This window comes from Stegodyphus dumicola, chromosome X1 (assembly GCF_044657685.1).
Source record: "Stegodyphus dumicola isolate Sdum_Otavi_A_Nest chromosome X1, ASM4465768v1".
Classification (NCBI taxonomy): Eukaryota; Metazoa; Arthropoda; class Arachnida; order Araneae; family Eresidae; genus Stegodyphus; species Stegodyphus dumicola.
The window spans coordinates 143,133,424-143,151,645 of record NC_140780.1 but is presented as its reverse complement, the minus strand read 5'-3'; the positions used below and the strand labels follow the sequence as shown (position 1 = coordinate 143,151,645).

Genomic DNA, 18,222 nt, shown 5'->3' with positions numbered 1-18,222 from the left:
ATATATATATGTATATATATAAAGAAAGAAAAAAGCAACACATCTTCTACACAGGCCAAATTAATAAGCCTTTTTCATGTGCATTTTTTTCTTGATGATCAAAAAATAAATTCTTTCTGTAATTTTCAGTGCCACAAAATAAAGTGAAATGTACAATTTAGCATAAAACTACAACACCGTACACCTTTTTTTGCGGGAACAGGCTAGAAATTTTATTACACATTTCACGTGATAATCCACCGAATTTTCCGTATTCACTACATTGTCTTTTATAGCAATAAAGTTAGAAACTATTATAAATTGATGAAACTATTATAATAGACGTAATCAAAAGATACGAAAAGAGGAATATGAGCGGAAAATAAATCCAAAACAAACCCTTCAATTACTAGCATAAAAATTGGTCGCCAAAAACAGTCTCCGGCGGTAGCTTATTCTGATTGGTTGAATTTCTTCAGTTCCCGACGGGTTTTAGCCGCCCGTGTTACGAATTGATTGCTGCTTGAAAAGAATAAGGGTACAGATGTGAAACATAATTATAAATTTTGTTTCGTCCGCAGCTTGCTAGTATAGCAATAAAATCTGAATATTGTCTATCTCTTCAATTCTTAACAATTTGTCGAATAATTGAATCGCCATTTTGATGTTAAAAAATGCATAATAAAAATATCTATCCTTACAGTTTGGCCGCCGAATTAATAATAGTTCAAGGTCAGTGGCGTAGCTAGAACTCTCGGTCCCCTGTGCAAAAAGATTTTCGGCCCCCCCCGCTCCCCAATAAATTTACTGTGTTTAAAAAAAGGGGGAGGAAGAAAGTTTAGATTTGCAGAGATTTTTAAATAAAATCCAGTAGGTTTTACATGCAAGTATATTTCGAATTTCTATATAAAATCTGCGCCAATCCAACATACAAGTTTTTTATAAAATATGTATGGTAAAGTTTTACCCCCCTTCTTTGAAGAAAGAGCGGTATAGTCACTGAGCACTGGTAGTTCAGTCCGAGGTTCAAATCCCAGGAACGGGCTGGCTGCATGGGCGTTTTCGTGGTTTTCCCCATGTGTAACGTGTATACGAGCCACTTTCCCTTAGAAAGTCTTCCACGAAGGCATCCCTCCCTTTAGGCAGATAGCCCTCGAGGCTTTCCCATAATCAATCACACACACACACACACTTTTAAGAAAACTTTTTGGTATACTAAACTAATCGAATACATGATTTTTATTCGTGTTTTAAGTTTAAATATGTAAATGTAGTTCAGCAGGACATTCATGGGCCCCCTATGCGACTGCATTCCTTGCGTACCCTTATTTACGCCGCTGTTCAAGGTCAAAGGGCTTCTAATATAATAAAAGACTATAGTGCATTGTTTATTATCGTTTTAAAATAAGTGTCAGTTGTATGTGCATTTCGTTTAGAAAATAAAAACATATCACTATTTTAGAAAAATAAAGCGTTCAGAAAGAACGAGGAACGTTTTGTAAACGGAGATGTTTAACCGATTTACGAAAACATTATTTATAATGTATTTTGTCAGGTAGGGATGAAAGAAAGGAATAATTAATTATAATAGAAATATTAAATTAATTTTTAATATATTTCCTTTTTCAGGTTTGACAAGTTAATTTTTTTTTTTCAGATTTTACAAGTTATTATTTTTTTCAAATTTACAAGTTATTTGCTATATCTTTTGCTTATCTGTGAGCTAATTTAAGATTTTACAATATTCTTTTCAGGTTTTACAAGTAAATTTTTTCAGGTTTTCCTTTCAGATTTTGCAAGTTAATTTTCTGTTTATTATCGTGCTTAACTTGATTATTATTTCAGAAGTAATAAGGCATATATATTCAGCACTGTTTTTATCCTTAATTAATTACTGGGCGTTATTAAAGTTTGATTTTTTACTTTTTGGGTAACAAACATTTCCATTAATTAACTTTTTTTCTATGTAAAAACTCTGGTTTGGGAATACTTACTTCGAGTACCAATTTTTATTTTTCATAGGTACAGAAGAAACGGAAAAGTATTTTTTTTTTTTTTTTTTTCAAAACTGTTTCTTATGCTTGGTTGATTTTAAATACAGCATTATTGATATATATTTCCGTACAATAATTTTGGTTTTTTGTTATGAATATTATGCGCTAAGTTATACAGCTGCTATTTACAGCATATTTATATATACACGCCATGATAATGACTCTGTGTATTGATGCAATTTAAAAATCATCTAAATATTACTGTTTTTTCAAGTGTTCCTATTTAGATTGCCATTTGTATTTTTCTGATAACTACAGAGTTCTTATGTTGTTAAACTAATAACACTAAGAATATTTTATATACTAATATGTCATCGATAAGTTCTAGGTTTTGTTGTGCTTCTTGTGACTGCTCATTTTCTGTTAAAAGTAATTTATATAGACACATAAGAAATTTTCATTCTGAACATAAGTTGGAAACTTATAATGAAAGAGATTGTACTCTGTGTAATGAAAGGTTTACTTCTATGAAAGAGTTGCATGACCACATAGATTCTGTCCATACAGATATAAGGTTAAATTTTCAGGAACTTATTTTTCATTCTAAATCTGAATTCGAAAATTGGAAAGAAGATGTTGAAAAAAGTAGTCAGTCCTTTTTTGCCAAACGAACGACTAAACGTTTGGCAGATGGGACAATTCGTAGTTATTTCTTATGTAATAGAAGTGGTTCATGTAAAATAAAAACTGACAGAATACGTCACATGAAATGTGGAGGTTCAATTAAAATAGGGAAAACATGTCCTGCTGAAATAAAAGTGTCAGAGAAAGAGATCGGGGATATTTTAGAAATTAAAGTTAGTTACCAATCAGTGCATGTTGGTCATAGGCATGAAGTTGGGAAATTGCCACTCTCAAAAACTGAAAAATCTAAATTAGCAGGTATGATGCAGCAAGGTATTCCAAAAGAAAAGATTTTAATGTCCATTCAAAGTAGTTATTCACCAACAAAAAGAATTGGTGTTACTCGCTTAAAAGATTTACAAAATATTTCTAGAGGTATTCAGGTAAATAATGAAATTGTTTTTGACACTAATGATGCAGTATCGGTGGACTTAAAAGTCCAGAAAATGAAAGCTGAATCTGGTTGTCCAATTTTGTTGTACAAGAAAGTTGGTGACGAACTGCCAGGTTTTCAAGGTGTATCAAGGGATGATTTCCTTTTAGGGGTTATGAATAGTGCCCAACTTAGGTTGCTGGAATTAAACAGCAGCTGTATTATGATAGACTCTACTCATGGTATGAATCAGTATGGATTTCAATTAACTTCTGTACTTCTCAATGATGATAATCATGAAGGTTTTCCTGTTGCTATTTTGTATTCATCAAAAATAACAGCACAAACTTTTATACCATTTTTTTCAGCTATTAAAGATAGAGTTCCTAATCTTAAACCTAAGGTTTTCATGTCAGACGATGCTCCGGCATTTTATAATGCATGGTGTCAAGTTTTTGGTTAAGTTGATAAGTGTCTTTTGTGTAGCTGGCATGTTCGCAGAGCATGGAATAAAAACTTATCTAAAATAAAAAACAGTGACTTAAGGTTAAAAATTGCAAATGAGTTAGTGCAAATAATGCACGAAATTGACATAGTGTCTTTCAAAAGAATTTCGGATATCTTTGTCACTAGCTGTTTGTCTAATGAAGAAACAAAAGCTTTTGGAGAATATTTCTACAAAAATTATATGTCTCAGCCTGAGAAATGGGCCTATTGCTATCGAATTGGATTAGGGGTTAATACAAATATGAAAGTTGAAAGGTGGCACAAGCAGCTTAAGTATGAACATGGTAATGCAAAGGTGATAAAGAGACTAGATTATTCTTTATCTTTGGTGTTAAATGCTCTTGCAAGGAAACTGATGAATCGTGCAATATGTTTAGAACGTCATAAATTGACAACTAGGGTCACAGAAATTCGTAAGCAACACAGACAGAGTATGAGTATGCCTGAATATCAGGTAATTGAAATCGAGCCTAAGAAACAGTGGTCAGTTTCGAAGGCTGTTATTTCAAGAGAAATTACATTTTATGATGTTCGGATTCATGATCCTTGTGCATGTAGCATAAGGTGTGATGACTGTAATATTTGTATTCATGCATTCTCCTGTACTTGTATTGATTATAGTATCCGTTTCAGTATTTGTAAGCATATTCATCACGTATGTCAAAACCAGGTAACTGAAGTTCAGAGATCTGGTGTGACAGAAAATGATGAGTTTCATTCAGATAATTTGGTAATTGATGTGACTGAGAGGGATTCCAGGCATGCCAAAGAACGTTCGGCGATAGTTAATGAAATAACGAGTGAACAAAATGCTGAGAGTTGCGAAAGTATTAGACAGGAAACAATGAAATTGTTTGAGAATTTATCAAAGAATGCTGCAACTATTGAAGGTCTTAGAGCATTAAGGTGTGATGTGTTGTCGTTATATGCTAAATATCAGTCAAATTACTTTATTCCTGTATCCTCTACTAATAATCGAAATATAAACCCACAAAGGAGATTTTAGAAGATATGTGTGTTTTACGTTGAATAACTTCTGTATTTTATGTAATATGTATTACTTTTTCCTAGGTTATGACTATACAAATTTCAATTTCTTTGTTTGATGTTGTATGTGTTACTTTCTCCTAGGCTATGAGTATATTATTATGGTATTTTTTTCTTGTTTGTAATATATAGAAATATAGCATATTTTCCAGTATAAAATTTCAGTTAACTTTTACTTAATAGTATGGGAAAGCAGATTTGTTTCATGCGTGATTCTTATAATACTTGAAAATGAATGAATTTTAATCTGTTAACAACTTTTTTTTTTTTTTTTTTTTTTTTTTTTTTTTTTTGTTAATATTGAAATATAGCTTTGTTTTTCTTTTAGATACACCTTTAGGCACATGTGTGATCATATCAGACGACATGCAGTAGAAAAAAGTATGCATAAATTTTCCCATAATATTATTCCATATTGCTTTATTTGAAGAACTGGGTCATTGTGCTGCTTCAGTGAACATTCATAAATATGCATTTGAAATTTGACTATTCAGTGCAGGAAGTGGAGTTATACTTTAAAAAATCATGTTCCTTAATTTAAAAAAAACTAGTAATTTTCATTGTCATACTACATGTTATATCTCAGTGTAAAGGGTAACGGACAAAATAAGTTATTATGTGTATCTGTTTTTTAAGCATAATAGTTTTGTTCATTTTAGTAATACATGAATAAAAGATGGTATGTGTTACTTCAATTTATCTAAATTTTTCATTGTTATACTGCATGTTATTTCTCAGTGTAATGCTTGAATGAAAGATGGTATGTGCATTCCTTCATTTTAACAAAACTTCAAAAATAGTATTTTTCACCATGACATATAGTTTTTCCCCCTTGTTACGTTTTACATTGAGAAATACTCTTTGTTATTTCTCAATGTAAAACGTAACAAACAGGAAAAACTGGTATGTGCATCTGGTTTTTAAGCATGGTAATTATTTCTTTAGTGATCCACATATAGAAGGTGTTTGGTCAAGTTAAAAGAAATCTAATTTTACTAGACCTCTCCCTCCCCCAGGTGTAGAAAAGTTTCAAGTGCCGAAAGTTTTTTTGCAAAATTAATTCACTTCTGATAAACTTATTATCATTAATTTTTACACATTTTACTACTGTGTAATTAAACTGTATTTATGGCAAAAAATGTACTATAATTTTGCATCTGGTGAGTAATATCATATGCTGCTTCTAAGAACATTACTTTAACTTTTGCCATAATTTGTGTATTTAAGGTATACAGAACTGTTATTCTGATATACTTAAAAGTGTTTAACTCGATCAATTAATGGATACAGATATTTGACAGTTATTTTTCGAAGATATTTGTCATGTCGGTTCTAATTATTCTTCTAATAAAAGTATGTTAAAATGTAGTGAATCATGAGACTAAATGATTTTTATTGTTATGATTTGCCCAGGCTGAAGAACGTACTTTCCGCCCGGTGGAAATTGTCAGCAAACTGTCCTGAACAGGCTTTTTGTTGATAATGACTTCCAGGCTTATCAGTACCTCCTTTTGAGTGGAGGGTATGCAATTGTAGTACCCGATTTAAATTACATTGTAATTGTATTATGGTATTAATAAGTTGTTGTAATTGCATTGTAATTATATTGTATTTGTGAACTCTAATTTCATTACTTTATGCGATTATGCTGTAAGTGCATAATCTAATTGCAATGATATAATCTAATCACAATTACGAATTAATTATAATTCCAGTTACACCTTAATTTGAGGCCATTTTAATACTTTTAAATTTTTGTGAAAAAAATTCCCATTAAGGTTCATTTGAAGGAAACTATGCACAAATACTAAAAAAGAAATGCTACATTTACATATTTTGTACAGTTACTTCAGCAAACATGTTGAGGCCACAAACAAGTTGGCACATTAATTGTGCCTAATCCGAAAAGCTTACATTTTTTATAACTTTGCATCAAGAAGGAAGCAGCAGTCTGGCTAGGCCAAAGCGTTTAACCTCCCAGCACGTGCGCTTGACAATTTTACACGAGCACGCGCACGCCCTATTTTTCACGAAAACTGTTACTATACCATTTTTGGCACGAAAAATGACAGAAATGAGTGAATGTTGGTAATAAATTTGTTAAAACATAATATATTAACTTTATTATTGTAAACTACAAATGATGTCACATTTAAATGATAGTAAATTATTTTTAAATGCTTATATTAGTCAGGTGGAAAAGAAATGATGTATTTTATTATAGAAATTTAAAACTTTATTATTTAATAACTATATTTTAAAATCCAAGTTAGTTTTAATGTTCATCTGTCCTGTTGAATTATCATCGAATCGAAGATAACTTGTCAGAAATTAAAATCTCTTGTAGCTCATCACAGCTCTCGTTATTTCAATTCCAGTGCCATCACTTGAGAACAATTCTTTCGCATTTGCATGGTGTCCTTTTTTTATTCCTATGGTATATAACAATCCAAAGTAGGCCATCATTTCTACTCAGTGCAGTCTCTATCTCTTGAGTATTTTACCTTTTAGTAAACTTGTATATTTATTTGACATTCCAAAATTTCATCAAGCATATTTATATCAACTATTTTCAAAAATGTTCCTATTTCATCCTTTATATCCTTAGCATGGTGTTGTAAGCCAGGTTAATGCTCACAATATTCGTCTTTGAGCAATTTGTATACTTCTGATTTTGCCACTTAGAAGATTTATCTTTACTAACATAGAATATATCATCATCCTTCCATTTTTCTATATCATTATTACTATCATCATCTGAAATATAATGTTCAGATTTACTGCTGATATTATTTATCTCGATATTTTCCTCACACAGATCGCTATTATTCTGGCATCCAAAGGTTTCCTAGTCTTCTTTTTCTTCATCAAATAATTCTTAAATAATGCGAGCAAAATCAGCTGGTTGCACATATTTTGTTGCCATGAAAAACTGATATAAAAATTATAGAGTCAAATTTATACAAATTTAAATAATAGACATGAATTATTAGAACAAAATTACAAAATATTTGAGAAAAAAATACTTTCCGAATTTTCACCTACGACCATGCGCGTGTCGTAACTTTTACGAAGAAGCTGCCACGTAACGCAAAACCCCAGTTAAAAAAAAAAAAAAAAAACTCATATAACTTCCTGTTGGCACATTACATGATGTGGGGAAGGGTTGAGAGGAAGAATAGAAATGGCATTCAGACGTCTCAGCTGTGATATGCGAGAAGTGTGCATTAAAAATCGAATTTGTCGTAAACTTTGCGCACAGCGCGCGTGTTGGAAGGTTAAAGCAAGTGCGTTATGTTCAGGTTGACATCTTAATTCAAACTGTGTATGACTGAATTAGTTTTGGTTCTCAATGCATTTTGATTGGATAGTTAATACTTCTGTAAAATTATTATCAGCTGCAGAGTTTTAGTTCCATTTACATGACCAGAATTATGTATGTCAAATGACGTATATTTTTCTCGAAATGACGCAGTGCAAATACAGGTTACTATTTTTATAATACAGAAGGGAATTAATTTTTGCTGCTAATTTAATCTTTTACATATTCTCGATTTTTCTTACATACATACACGCTACTAACATTGTAACAGGTACTTTCTTGTCACAATGCTGCTCAATCTGTAGCATTTTCTGATAGAATGCGTGTGTTGCCTAAAACCGAATGTAATCACCATTTTCAGAATAATTTCCTATAACAATAAATTGTAACTTTTAAAGCATTAATCTAATTAGTTGCTTTTATTGATGATAAAATTTGCTGATATTGAAAAGCTAAAATATGTTTTGAATTATAATGAATGCTGCGAGACTTTGGCAGACCTAATAGCTCTAGTAGAATTCAGGATCATGGTTATTTAAAGGAAAGCGATATAGGAATTGAATACCAGTGTGAAAAGAGAATGCTTTCATGATGAAACATGGGATACATGTAGATAAAGTGTTAATAGTATATAGTAGAAAACATTGAGGACTAATTTAAACACATCACACCTATATGTAATGTTCTTCACATTATCTGAATCAATATTAATTTGTCTCAAAAATAATGTAAAAAAAAATTGTTGTCTGAAAACTTATAGCATAATACCTCGATGAAAACGCTACTACTATTAAAAGGTTTTAAAATTAGAATATCGAAAATAATTTTAAAAGTTAGAAAACCATAATGTTATTCCACCTTTTAAATGAACTAACATCAACTGTGTCCACATCCTAAAATTAAATTTGCATTGCTATTTAGTTATTTTAACACATATATCAACTCAAAACGAATGATATGTCTACAGTAGACAATTATAAGTAATATAAGAGAAAAAGAGAGAGATGAGACTAGTCGGAGTAAAAATATTCACGTTGAATTAAAATGGAAAGAGTTTAAAAATAATACAGCAGTTCGGTTTAAATTATTCCATAGCAAGAAGAAATGCCTCATATGAGCATACAAAATGTCAGAATGGTAAAAGCATGCAGTATCATTTTTTTTATTATTTGAACACTTTTACAGATTTGATTGATGAATCCACATCAGTCAAATACTTTATTACTCAGTCACCTTTGTCTATCTATATTTATATGTGTACTGCCAAGTACACGTATAAATATCTCACCAAAAGAAAAAAAAAAAAAAAAAAACTGAAGGAAGTTGCTAATGATCCCACCAGAGAAATCAAAAATAGGGTACACATGGGGAAAACCACGAAAACGCCCATGCAGCCAGCCCGATCCCGGGATTTGAACCTCGGACTGAACTACCAGTGTTCAGTGACTTTACCGCTCTTTCTTCAAAGAAGGGGGTAAAACTTTACCATACATATTTCTAAAAAACTTGTATGTTGGATTGGCGCAGATTTTATACAGAAATTCGAAATATACTTGCATGTAAAACCTACTGGATTTTATTTAAAAATCTCTGCAAATCTAAACTTTCTTCCTCCCCCTTTTTTTAAACACAGTAAATTTATTGGGGAGCGGGGGGGGGGGCGGAAATCTTTTTGCACAGGGGACCGAGAGTTCTAGCTACGCCACTGACCTTGAACTATTATTAATTCGGCGGCCAAACTGTAAGGATAGATATTTTTATTATGCATTTTTTAACATCAAAATGGCGATTCAATTATTCGACAAATTGTTAAGAATTGAAGAGATAGACAATATTCAGATTTTATTGCTATACTAGCAAGCTGCGGACGAAACAAAATTTATAATCATGTTTCACATTTGTACCCTTATTCTTTTCAAGCAGCAATCAATTCGTAACTAATTTATTGTTGCCAAACCAGGAAAAAAAACTTTTGACACTTCAACAAGTTAACAAGCACGACGTCATGATTTAAATTTAATGAAATATAACAACTTTTTCTCAGTGTCAATAAAACAACTAATGTGGCAGTCAGTTATCCTAACCTGAAGCAAAAAAGGGCTAAAGTGGAGAATCGCCCACTTATTTCCTTGGCGCAAAATCGCCCACTTATTTGTTTGGCGCTTTTTACAAGAGCAAGAAGAATTGGATTTTTGTCAATTTTCTTTGACTTTTTAAGTGGAAATAGGTCGATGTGTACATGGGTAAAGTCAAGGGAGTACACAATGCCATTTTTCTGCAATTCTGGGACGTATTTTTAATTGAAAATAGGTCGATGTGTACATGGATACAAAGTATGTGCAATTCTTAAAATCGCGGCAAGCAGTGGACGATTCTGCACTTTCACCCAAAAAAGTTGCCAACAGCAGCTTTTTATTTAAAATCTCTTTCATCCGCCTCCCTCACTCCTTTCACCCTTCTCTTTCTCCCCCCACCCGATCTTTATCAGAAGTCGAGTAAAAAGATGTTTCTACATTTTGACACTCGAGAATAAAATACGATCTGTGTGTGTGTGTGTGTTTATTTAAAATGCTGACATTCACGAAACATTTTCGACATACAATGACGTCACATGCAATAATGTGTTTTCTTCACCCACAGAATATGACTTTATATAATATTAATATATTTAATGTTTGACAATGCTATTTTTAGTTCATATTTTGTAAAACTAACATTTTTTTTTTATTATTATTATTAAAAGACTAATATAGAAAGCGAAGAGTGGCATCATTTTTCGAAATATAAAATCTACAGCGCGCGAGACTGTTGCCACTCGAAAAAATGAATGCGAAAATTTGAGTTTTCGGAGATTGTTATTAATATTTCGGCTGATGAACGTTGTGCGATGATGAAAATGTTCCAAATGGCTTTCCACGAGCTTTTGGAATACAAGGGAACGAAACTCAACTCTCCGCCGTTCCGGAGGATATGATGTCACAAAAATACAAACACACAGACGCGCACAAATTTCAATAGAATAGATTGTTTGGAATTTGCAATAAAATAGGTTCTCGGTTTTATATTTTACTTACTGTTGTGTTGTTCAAAGGTAATATCTTAATTAATGCACACAGAACTGATGAAAGCTTGATAAAATTTCTTTTACCAAAAGAAAGACCTTACAGTTCTGGAACTTTCCACAAACATACTCGTACAGCTTTTCGCAGTATCATACAGCGCAATCAGTAGTTAAAATTTCAAACTACTAAGAAAGTTAACGCCATGCAAAGCGTATCGAAAAGGTGAAGCTCTGTCAAATGTCTAAATAGTCCGAATTCAGCTCTAGACTAAAATCGAGAAAATGACGCTCTCTCTGTTCTCGACAGTTTTACGCCGGGCACTGAGAAATCTCTAGTACCTTCCACTTCTCGAAATTACTGGAAGGCATATAAGAGCTGGATACGGTTGCGTGATGACCACTACACCACAAAAGCATGCTAAGAGGGCGGTCTGTTCCCAGGTATCACTTGAAAGCTCCTGTTGTTGTTACTTATGCTCAGTTGCCGTAACATCAACCCAAGCGCACGAAATACCTCGTGGCAAGGAACGGTCCGCCCCAAATTTTGATGGAGAGCACACCGGGGGAACGGGTCCGAGGGTCTCCTACCCTCTCTCTTTCCACCAAACTACACGAGAGGACTTTCGGCTTGCCGCATAATTAGACTGCCGCCATGCCGCACCGACACTATACATTTACAAACTGCCATTCCTTCCAATCTCCGGGATTAGAACCAACACCGACTCTACTTCAAGCCTAAGTGCGCGGTTTGAAAATTCGTTTGACGTCACGACTTCTGGTCATAATAAACTTCGGAACGCATGCAGTGGCTCTTTGCTGATTGCTGAAGCTTCTGAGGTTGTGCGAACGCTGAAGCAGAATACTTTGATTTTTTTATGGTTTTAAGGTTGGATGTATTTTAGAGAGGTAAGAATACATTACTTTACTTCTGTAAAGTATTCTAATTCTGTAAAATATTTCTAATTATATCAACGTTTTTAGGCGTATGTTCTAGTATACATGTGTTATTTCTGGTAGAGACAAGGTTGCTGTGCTATGTATAATTTCTTTTTGAATAATGTTGTGTCAGCCCATCGTAGAATAAACGGGCTTTGCATAATTATATTACCTGATCTGTTTCAGAATAAAACATTTTTTTATGGACCTGTATAAATTTGATGTTATAATATAAGCTAACACAGCTTATTCTTAAAGTTTTACATGCTATTAGCTATACACTATAACTATTTACTCCCTTTTATATTTAAAAATAATTAATTTATATTTTATACATAACTATTTACTCCCTTTTATATATTAATTTAAATAAAAACATTTCAGTTATTAAAATGCCGGGTAGATGCTGTGTCCCATTATGTAAGGGAAACTACCCAACAGGACCAAAAGTGTCTGTATTCTCCTTTCCTAAAAATGAAGATTTGAAGAGAGAGTGGCTTTCTGCAATCCAACGGAAAGACTTTTCACCCAAAAAGAGTTCAAAGGTAAGTAAAGTAGAGTTATTAATTAATAGTGTAGATTCTAATTACATATAAGGGTTCATTCAGAAATTTTTAAATGATAATATTTTGTTACATAAACCAGGATATACAGAAATAAATGATTGAAATATAGCTTTAATCACTGCAAATATTCTCTGGTTCTATCTGTGAAATGAATATTCTTTATTACAAATGCTCAGAATGAACCCTCTGATTTTTAAACTATTACTATTAACATAATGTTTTTTTTTTTTTTTTTTTTTAATTTTCTCTAAAGGTTTGTGAATTGCATTTTAAGGAAAGTGATTTTAAAGTTGAAGCTTCAGCATTTGATTCTAAGAATGGAATTTTAATTTCTGCTCCACTTCAGGTGCGTAGATTAAAAGAAAATACAGTGCCATCAATATTTAAGGACTATCCATCTGTATACAGTTCAAAAAGTAGCACCATTGTACGAGAAGATCCTGATGCAAAAAAAACTGCCCGCGAGTGCCATAATTTACAGAAAGCATTGCGTGAAAGCCTTAAAGAATATGAAATGTATAATAATGATTTGAAAATTAATTGTTCTAATGATATTTTGTCATGTATTGATCGCTATGGAATATCAGCATTTTGGCATGTATACACAGTTCCAGATACCTCAACTGTTTGCTTTATTCATATTGTTTTTAGTCCTGGGCCATCAATTGATTATTCTGTAGTTGTGAATGACAATCAAGAAATGTCTGTATTTATTAAAGAAAAATCTATTATGCAATTATCTCCTTACACATTCCCACATAAAGTTACAAATTTTAATGAAATTAGGACTGTTTTAGATAAATTGGCTAATCTTCAAACCAAAGAGTTAAATTTAAAATTAACCATAACAATTGATATAATTAATGAATTACTGCAAACTATCTCTAACGACAAAAATGAGAGCATTATTAAATTTTTGCAAGACCAGATGAATCTTTTACTTTGCCCTAAAAATAATTTTAGATACAATCCTGATGTACTAGTGTTAGCATGCTTGTTAAATACTATATCACCACATGCATATAAATTTTTAAGGGATAGTGGCAGTATTATTATGCCTCATCCTTCGACTTTAAAAAAAATTTGTAGCAATTTAGTATTGTCACCATGTAATGAAACTATTGATGAAAATTTTTAAAAATATATAAAAAATCGTGTAACTTTCCTTGAGGATCGAGAAAGAAAAGTGATTCTTTTGGTAGATGAAATTTATGTTCAGCCATATTTTGATTACAAAGGAGGCTCTGTCGTTGGGGCTGCATTTGATTCTTCCAGTCCGGCAACCAGTGCATTTGCTTTTATGATATCCAGTTTGGAATCTTCATTCAAAGAGGTAGTACATATTATGCCTGTTAACACAATAAATTTTGAAACATTACATTATGTAATTAAAAAAGTGATTAGAGGTCTTGAAAATATGGGAATTATTGTTATTTGTGTTATTACAGACAACAATGCAATAAATAGAAAAGCCATGAGTTTGTTTTCAAATCCACCACGTAATTCATTTGTTTACAAACATCCAATGAATAGGAATAGGCCTCTTTTCTACATAATAGATGCAGTTCATTTATTTAAAAATATAAGGAACAATTGGCTGAACCAGAAAAATCCTGGTACATGTATGTTTTTTCCAAATATTGAAGATCTTTCAAAGAAGCACTTCAAAACTGCTTCGTTTATGTCTTTGAGAAAGCTACATGAAATTGAAAATGACCAACTGATTACATTTTCTAATGGTTTAACTCTAAAAAGTCTTTCACCTTCTAATTTAGAGAAACAAAACATTAAACTGGTTCTTAAGATTTTCAATAAATTTACTATTGAAGGTCTGATTCATTTGGGTCCTTTGCATGAAATACCACACTATTCAGATACACCTGAGTTTATATCCATAATATGCAAATGGTGGGATATTATGAATGTTAAAACTATGTTTAAAGGTATACATCAAAAGAGTGAATTTATGAAGCCATTAACAGCAGATGATTCTGATTCAAAAGTTGTTTTCCTCAATCAGTTTCTTAACTGGTTAGATGCATGGGAATCAATGAAATGTTCAACAGGCATGCTTACAAAAGAAACTCATGCAGCTCTCAAACAAACTACTTATGGTATACTGGAGTTGACTAGATATTGTGTTGAAGAGCTTGGAATGAAATATATACTTCCAGGAAAAATTCAGACTGATGCTCTTGAAGCCCGGTTTGGTAAATACAGACAACTTTCTGGTTCTCAGTATCATATTTCAATGAGACAGTTATTAGAATGTGAAAAAAAATTAAGAATACAATCAAGTATTAAGTTAGAATTGATTATTAAAAATACTACTGTCCCTTTAACATCATTTGAATATGATGATAATCTTCATGATATTATAGAATTAGATAATACAGTATATTACTCATCATTAAATATTACGGAGAGTGATGTGAAGGGCATTAGTAGCCATCTGCCAGTTCTGACTTATTTAGGTGGTTACTGTTGTCATGCAGTTTTAAAGAAAGTGAAATGCTGTACCTGCAAACAAAACATCACAATAAATTCCACAGTTAATCATGATCAAACGTATGATCTTATAAAGAATCTTGATCGTGGTGGACTCAGGTGGCCAAAACCATTTATTGTAAATATAATTATGTATAATTATTTAATTGTAAATAAGCTGTGTAGTGAAGAATATGAAGATTTTTTGTTGGAACAAATCAGAGGAAAATTGTTGCAAATTTGACTTTTAAAATTTTAGAATTAAAAGAAATGCTCTTTGATGATATTATTTGTGATAATGGTCATACAAGTGAAAGTATAAGCAAACTGATAATTTGGATATCAACAAATATCATGCTCAAGAATCTTTGCAATAGGAAAAATGACGATATTAAGTCCAATAAAGAAAAAAAAAAGACACTTGCAAAGTAACATTGATGCTGTCTTTAAAAGTAATTTTTAAAGTTCTCTCAAACTGCATCTTTGCTAAATATCTACGTGTCATCTTTGGTGAGCAGCTGAGATTTAAGAAGCATGTTTGTTATACATTTAAATTGCTTTATGCCAAAATTTATTTTGGACTTGTATATATTATTCTTTGCTTATTTAACCAAGTTTTTAATATTACTCAAGATTTTATATAATTTTTAATTTGCTTTATACTAAGTTACTTCTCAAGGTCCTGAAATTTCTATATTGTATTTACAAGCACCTTTGCTAAATATCTACGTGTCATCGTTGCTGAGCAGCTGAGATTTAAGAAGCATATTTATTATACATTTAAATGCTAAATATCATATTTTATTCTGGACTTGTAGATATTATTCTTTGCTTATTTAGTTATTTAACCAAGTTTTTGGTATTACTGAAGATTTTATATTATTTAAAATTTTCTTTATACTCAGTTACTTCTCAAGTTCCCAAAGTTTCTATTTTGTATTTCAATTGTGTTTCTTAAAATGTTCATCATTATTTAAGATTTTGTATCCTGCAATTACATGGCATAGTGTAGTCATAGTGTAGTAGTGTAGAAAGAACATATTACATGGCATAGTGTAGTAGTGTAGAAAAAAGACAAATTCCATAATGTCTTCTTTCTGCACAATCTAACTCTAATATTTCTATTTATGCAATAATTGTATGGACTCTTTTTGGATAGTACTACATGTTCAGCTCAAGTAATATTTGCTCTTCACATTATTCACAGTGAATAAGCACAAATCAATCTACTAATATACCCGTGTGGTGACCGGGTGTGAAAGAATAGTCCCAATGTAGCTCATACATGTCGTAAAAGGCGACTAAAATGGGTACCCAGCGTCTGGGGGTATAGCCGGGCACCCTGCCCCTGGGGATTATATCAGGGAACTGGTCCTCCAGGTTGGGGGTTGGGTGTGGGGCTAACTACCCCACCCCATAAAAAATCTCACTGTTAAGAAATCCAAAGATAGAATTAGCCGGACTGCTTCTACTGGAAAACGACTTGGAAATGGCCTAGGGACTTTTCGTTTTGGAACATGAAAAATAAGCAAACAGACTAAAAGTTTGAAAAGTTATTGAAATAATTAAATAAAGAATGATGAAGTGTGACTGCAAGGGACGTCCGGTATCCTTTTCTGTCATTGCACATTTCCTGACATGATAAGGCTCTATCACGTACACTTTGGTAACGAGGCTTGGAAACCTCGGCTAACACCTTGTTGTTTATTAAAAAGAAAAAGAGACATACAGCAATAATTATATTTCATAATAATAATTTTGACCCAAGCTCTATAAATATATTATGATATTAATTTATAAGTCTTTACAAAGTTACATACATAGGTCTTTATAACATTTCACCTGTATAATAGTTATATGATATATGATTTTAAAGACTAAAAAATAAATTTTTTCTGTTTTTTCTTTCTTTGTTTCAGGTATTCATAACGAAGAAAGGAGTGTTTTTATCATGAAATGGCTTTCAGGTGTAAAAATGCATAGGATATATCTTAGTTTATTGAAGTTAAGAATTGGTGCTTTGTGGACTAAAAAATATGTGCAATATCCATTGTCACACCACTCTGTTCAAGAATATCGATCAGTCCTGAATGATAAAGAAAATGATTAACAAAGGAATATCTAGAACTTGATTGTGTGCATGATTTAATTCCAAATATAAGTATTGGAATAATTCATCCTCCTTATTTTCAACAAAAACTCTTCATTTGGTAATATACATTTGTGCTTATCAGTGTGGTGTCTTGTGTAACAAATCGTCAGTATTATAAAATAGATGGAAAGATCTTTGATTATTGCAAGAGCTTTATGTGCTGAAGAAGTAAAAAAATGTCCCAGATAATTGTGGATATTATGAAACTGAGTATCATAAGAATGGAAAAATATTTCTTAAACAAATTACCTTGTGATGCATGTAATGGGTATGTTTATTTTATTTCATATAACTGTAAATTTAATTATTGATAATAAGCAAACTTTTTTTTTTTCCCTAAAATGCCATTGGTGTATTGTCATTATTCTATATTGACATGTATTCTCTTACATTTATCATTGAAACCAGAGATTTTATAATAGAATATGGGAAACTTGTGTTGAAGGCCTGTTGATTGAAATACAAGTGACCATTACATCTTTGGAATTTGCATTCTCATTGCCAATTTTGAAAAGACATTCTTTTCCATTTTCTTAAAAAAGTTAACATTCTAATGACTTTAGAAGTAAACATTGGCGACTTCATAGGAACCAGTCTCTTCGCGAGTTTAGCAAAAAATTTGTCGATGGCTTCCCCATAACAGAACTGTACTGGATTCTATACCTGAATATTGCATTAAAAGGAGAGAAAACCATTTATTATGAAGATAATAAATGATTCATATTACGAATGTTCATTTCTTATAATGATCGAGTTTTATATTCTTGCATTGTATTTCTTTTGTGTCAACACAGAATAAATTGTGTTGGATTTCAGTTATAATGATATGTGTAAAGATGCTGTAATAAAATTTGTTATAAATGTACTGTTGTATATTTTTCTTTAGCAGTTGAATTTATGAAAATTTGTATTATTTTCTAACAAATAAAATTTTATATTTTAATATAAATCCATCTATGAACATTACAACAGATATTATATTCTGGAAAATAATTTATTATGCCTTTTCAAAACTAAGTTTAAAATGAAAACAAACTTGAATGCATAATAATTTTTAATGAATAAATAAAATGTGAAATATGAAAAGTGTTCTGACATGTCACATTAAGACTGC

At 31.5% G+C, this 18,222-nt stretch overlaps 1 long non-coding RNA gene across 2 annotated transcripts in view; it reads left to right on the top strand.

The window, feature by feature from the left end:
• LOC146993285 (uncharacterized) overlaps nt 1-17,912 on the top strand; it is a 242,628-nt gene extending 224,716 nt beyond the window's left edge. Inside the window, exons 1-3 of one of the 2 annotated variants that reach the window (XR_015038352.1) lie at nt 11,761-11,873; nt 12,288-12,448; nt 16,876-17,911. This is a non-coding gene — a long non-coding RNA (uncharacterized LOC146993285). Of the gene's footprint in view, nt 1-11,760; nt 11,874-12,287; nt 12,449-16,875 lie in introns of those variants that run through there. The other variant, XR_015038351.1, reaches the window with a different exon arrangement.
• The last annotated feature ends 310 nt before the right edge of the window (nt 17,913-18,222 follow it).